Source organism: Sphaerodactylus townsendi, linkage group LG08 (assembly GCF_021028975.2).
Source record: "Sphaerodactylus townsendi isolate TG3544 linkage group LG08, MPM_Stown_v2.3, whole genome shotgun sequence".
NCBI classification, from domain to species: domain Eukaryota; kingdom Metazoa; phylum Chordata; class Lepidosauria; order Squamata; family Sphaerodactylidae; genus Sphaerodactylus; species Sphaerodactylus townsendi.
In genome coordinates this window covers 91622438-91628295 of record NC_059432.1, presented here as the reverse complement: position 1 = coordinate 91628295, position 5858 = coordinate 91622438, and positions in this window count along the sequence as shown.

Here is a 5858-nt window from a genome sequence, read left to right as displayed (position 1 = left end):
TCAAGCAGGGTTACCAATTTCAAGGGCCCTGGAGTTCTTTCAGAATTACAACTGGTCTCCAGAATGCAGAGATCAGTTCTTCTAGAAGAATTATTATTACTATTACTACTATTATTTGGTTATCGTCAGCCTTTCTTGCTAAGACCCAAGATGGATTACATAGTGTAAATTGAGTACAATCAACAGAATGGGCTATACAATAGGGTTTGTGCAGAAATTTGAAAATGAATAGAAATCTCAAACTGAGGTGAAACAAAACATCAGCTTTTAAACACAATTTGTTAAGTGGCATAGAAATGACCTAGCCTGGAGCATGTTTGCAGAATTATGCAGCAATACAGTGGTGTAGGTGACAGCCCCTATTCCTTTACCAATGCAACTTTCTGATCATTTTATTATAGTACAGTTCTATTTACCTGTGCAAAAGCCCTCGTGAATAATTCTGATTTGCATAGCTTGTGGAAAGCTAGGAGAGAGGGAAGCTTCTTAATTTTGTCAGGGGCCACAGCAGAGGTTGTGAAAGGTGAGGGTCACAACAGAGAATGCATGAATTTGGGCAGTTATCAATTTTGCCCATTTGCAGGAAACTCTGCTAGGATGAGCAAAGTTGGCATGGCAGAGCATAGGGCAGTGATGGCGAACCTTTTAGAGACTGAGTGCCAGGGGCAGAGCGAGGCAAAACTGCCCCTGGGGCCCGTGTGCGCCCTGTGCCCCTTCCATGTCCCTGCTTTGCCCTGGAATGCCCCCGGAATGTCCTGAAACACCCCCGTCCCGCTCCAGAACACCCTTGCCACACCCCTGCAGGGGCGCGCGCCCAGTACATTGCACACCCCTCGTCCCCTTGGTGCTATGCCACTGCCAAGTGCCCAAACTGGGGCGACAGCTCGCGTGCCCACAAAGAGGGCTCTGAGTGCCACCTCTGGCACCCATGGCTGCCATAGGTTCGCTACCACTGGCATAGGGAGAGAGGTAGATAAGAGGGACCAAGGCCATGACTGTTATACTCAATACCGTAAATTGAGCTTGGTAATTGACTGGTAGCCAACAGAGTGACCGTGTGATGTGCATGTCTTGCCTAGCTTGAAGGAACATCTATTCTTGCTTACGCTTTTGTGTGTTCCATTAGCATAGTCCAATGCTGTTCATTAAATGAAAAGTACTGAGCTTATGTTGTGAATTCTGAATCTATATAAATCACTGAAGTAGAGCAGAGTGCTCTCTCACATCTTCTCCCTTTCTTTGTTGTATGTAACTGATATCTTTTGGGTTTCCAACTCCAGGGATGAGTGGTAATTATGGATGTAAGAAGGGAGGGAAGATCTCTGTATGGCTGACTGAATTGTAATCAAAGTTATTGGCTATTTACAAATCTTGATGATGTCACTGTAACTGACCTTGCTCTGGGCTGTTGCCAAGAGATTTCTGTAAAGAGTTTAAGGTACAGTCTATTAATCAATAAATAAATATTTTTCAAATAGTTTTTACTTTATGTACTATCACTGAGTTCACAACTCCCTCCTTTGAAGCCCAATTTTCCCCATCAGGCTCCCAATAATAGCCTAACGGCAATATTTTGAACTCACTAGAGTCTCTAAATTGACTTTGACGGAAAACCTATGTAGAATGCATTAGCCTAGTCTCAATATTATCAAGGCATGGATCCAAGTTGCCAGATTGGCTCCGTCGAGGTAAGTTGTCATCTTATGCAGACATATTAATTTGTTTCTCCAGCAGTAACTCTGGATCCAGCATACCCCCAAGGCTCCGAGTCAGTGAGTTTCAGTTGAACCCCATAAAAATGGGAAGCACTAGGTAGTTCAAGACATTGGCCTTCCCACTTAGCATCACTTCCATCTTATCTGGATTCAGTTTCAATTTATCTGCTTTCAGCCTAAATAGTCAGGAAGCTACTCAAGACCTCTACTGCATCACCAGGGGATTTTCGCAGAGGCATATGAAACTACAGCCATTTGCATATTAATGACACCCAGTTCCAAAACTACGAATGATTACTTCTAAAGGCTCTTAGTAGAGGTGGAAAAACCTGAGGAATAACTCCCCAACTCAAGATAGCTGGTCTCCACAAAAGTCTGAGTCACGAGGAATGATTTAAGAAATGGAAGAATCAAATTCAATGTCCACCCTGACCAACATTCTTTATTCTGAAATCAATAACTGGATGCCGCAGAAGGCCTACAAGCAGATGCACAGAGACCTCAGCCTTCTGCAGTTGTTACCTCCAGCAATAGCTGCCTCGGAACATGGAGGTTCTATCTATTTTATTTCATTTATAGTCTGCCTTTCTCACTGAGACTCAAGAGGTCACAAAATTATAAAACTACGTCATAAAGGCCAGTCTAATACATATAATAAATACATAAAATAAACACTCTTTTCATACAAATAAAGATGAAGAAGAAGAGTTGGATTTATATCCCCCCTTTCTTTCCTGTAAGGAGACTCAAAGGGACTTACAAACTCCTTCCTCTCCCCCCCTCCACAACAAACACTCTGTGAAGTAGGTGGGGTTGAGAGAGCTCTGAAGAACTGTGACTAGCCCAAGGTCACCCAGCTGACATTACAATATATCCAATGAACAATGAGTTATGGGGGAAGCTGTCTAAAAATTTCAAAGACAAATCTGTTCTGTTTATAAAAATTGAACCCTTACAAATTTGTTTCATTCATTTATTAACTTGTTTATGCCTTCTTTATGGTTCAAGGAGGCTATTCCCTTTATAAAAATTGATTGATCTATCCTTTATAATTTTGTTTAATTTTCTTTTCATGCTGTATAGTATCCTAATAGCAATCTCTACACATTGTGGCAGTGAGTTCCACAAATTAATCATGCATTGAGTGAAGAAGTACTTATTTTTTGTAACCTGAATCCATCACCCATCATCATGTTCACTGGTATCCCGCTTCTATAATTTGTATTTTGAGAAAAGGAGGAAAAAAAACCTCTGTATCTACCATGTTTCTCTAAAATGAAAATCTCCAGATGTGTTATTGCCTTCTTGTAGAGAAGTTCCCTTGATCATTTTGCCTTGGCACCTTTTCCACCTCTATAGTAACTTTTTTTAAAAATTACCCAACTAGAACTGTGAACCGTATTCCACATGAAGCTGAACCCTGGATCTATGCAAGGACATTACAACATTGGCAGTTTTATTTTCAGTCTTTTCCTAATAATGTCAAGCATACATTTTGGGGTTTTTTCCCTTACCACTGCTTGCATAATTTTGGGTTTTTGCACTGCTGCATGCAAATGAGATATACTTTTTATTTTATTTGAAAAAATCTTATTCTCCTTTCTCCTAGCAGGGGTCCAAATAACTCACCAAGGATATGGATTTCACAGAACTATGAGAAGGAAAGACGTGGTGGGTACTTGTTTTAATCTGTATAAAAGATAGGTGCTGAGGCTCAAGATCATAAGACCTGTAAAAGGCAGCTTCCAAATCCTTCAGGTGCCTGACAGGAGCAGCAGTGGCATAGGAGGTTAAGAGCTCATGTATCTAATCTGGAGGAACCGGGTTTGATTCCCAGTGCTGCCGCCTGAGCTGTGGAGGCTTATCTGGGGAATTCAGATTAGCCTGTACACTCCCACACACGCCAGCTGGGTGACCTTGGGCTAGTCACAGCTTCTTGGAGCTCTCTCAGCCCCACCTACCTCACAGGGGGTTTGTTGTGAGGGGAGAAGGGCAAGAGATTGTAAGCCCCTTTGAGTCTCCTACAGGAGAGAAAGGGGGGATATAAATCCAACCTCCTCCTCCTCCTCCTCCTCCTCCTCCTCCTCCTCTTCTTCTTCTTCTTCTTCTTCTTCTTCTTCTTCTTCTTCTTCTTCTTCTTCTTCTTCTTCTTCTTCTTCTTCTTTTTAAGAACGTACAAAGAATACTGCTGGATCAGGGTCCATCTAGGGGACTCCCTACATGCCTTCAGCAAGTTCACAGACAAGTCCAGAAGGCCACCCCAGCCACAGGAAGCACACTGTATCTGGATCTGGAGATTCCATGTAGCCATACTAATGGCTGTTGATAAACTATCTGAGCTTTTCTAATCGCCCTTTAAAGCCATTTAAAGCACTCTGGTGATAGGGATAACCACCTTAAAATATTCAACACTGTGCAAATATTTGTCCATTCTGAACTACTGACAACCTGTTTCGTTCCTTATTGGAATGGCTTTCTCCACCTTTTCTCTATCATCTCCCACCTTTTCCTAGGGAGGACTCCCTAAGTTTTCAACAGATGCAGAAATCTAACATATAAAAACTTTTATCACAGCATTTCCAAGTCAGCAGAATGGGCCTTGTTGGCCTCTACTGCTGTTGTGTTAATGGCTGCAGAACTTCTAAGCACAACCGGCTATGGGTTGGTTGTGCTCTTTGAGCCCTTCATGTGTTTGGTAGAACTCAGAGGTGGGATCCAGCAGGTTCTCACAGGTTCCCGAGAGTAGGTTACTAATTATTTGTGTGTGTCGAGAGGGGGTTACTAATTGATGATTTTGCCACGTGATTTTTACCTTAGTTATGCCCCTCTTCTCAGCAGTAGCGCGCAGAACTTGAAGCAGTCTTGCAGGAGGTGCACCAGCGTGTGTGGCAGCCTGCGCCTGCATGCATTCGTTTCCCACCCAAGGACCAGCGCAGTGGCTATGTCCTTGCCACAGCCCCGCCCAGGAATGCCCCACCCCCAGAATGCCCAGCCACGCTCCCATCGTGCCCCGCCCAGCCCCATTGGCGCTACACCACAGTTTGAATCCCACCACCATGGTAACCTGTTACTAAAATTTTTGGATCCCACCACTGGTAGAACTCCAACCTTTAGTGCTTCCCACTCTAATCTAAGGTGGAAGAAGGTGTGTTAAGTGCTGTGAAGTTGCTTCTGACTTATGGCAACCCTATGAATTAATAACCTCCAAAACATCCTATCCTTTAGAGTCTTACTCAGGTCTGGCAAACTGAGGGCCATGGCTTACTAGATTCAGTCAATCCACCTCGTGTTGGCTCTTCCTTTTTTGCTGCTGCCTCCAACTTTTCCTAGTTTAAAGTAGGATAGTTATAGTTGCCAGCTCCAGATTGGGAAATTCCTGGCGATTTGGAGGTGCAGTCTGAGGAGGACACAGACCTCAGTGGCCTACAGCCCACCCTCCAAATCATCCATTTTCTCTGGGGAGCTGATCTCTATAGCCTGGAGGGAGCTGTGGTTCTACAGGCCCCACTGCAGACCAGCAACCCTGACAGCAACCCAGGAGCTAAAATGTAATGTAATGTAAATGTAATGAGGTTTACTTTTTATTTTACTTGGGAAAAAAAATCTTATTCTCCTTTCCCCTAGCAGGGGTCCAAATAAACCACCAAGGAAATGGATTCCATAGAACTACAGGAAGGGAAGAAGTGCTGAGTCCGTGGTCTCTGTAAAAAAGATAGGTGATGGGGATTAAGATCATAAGACTTGTAAAGCCAGCTTCCAAATCCTTCAGGTGCCTGTCACTTTTTAAGAATACAAGCAGGAACAATGCTGGATCAGGGTCCATCTGAGGAGCTTCCTAGATGCCTTCAGCAAGTTCACAAAACAAGTCAGGAAGGAAGGTCACCCCAGCCATTGGAAGCACACTGTATCTGAATCTGGAGGTTCCGTGTAGCTATGGGCAGGACAGAAGGGCTGAACCCCACAGTCATTTTAACTTCTGGGGAGAGTCCAGTCCAGGCTGAAGACCAGCATTCAATAACGTAGGTCTCCGAGGGAGACCGCGCTAGCGCTGCAGGAGGCGGCGCGCATTAGCAGTCTGCAGCGCCTTCTGGAGACCTGTCTCGCGCGCTCTGGTTGCCAACCGACAGCTGAAGCTGCACGCGT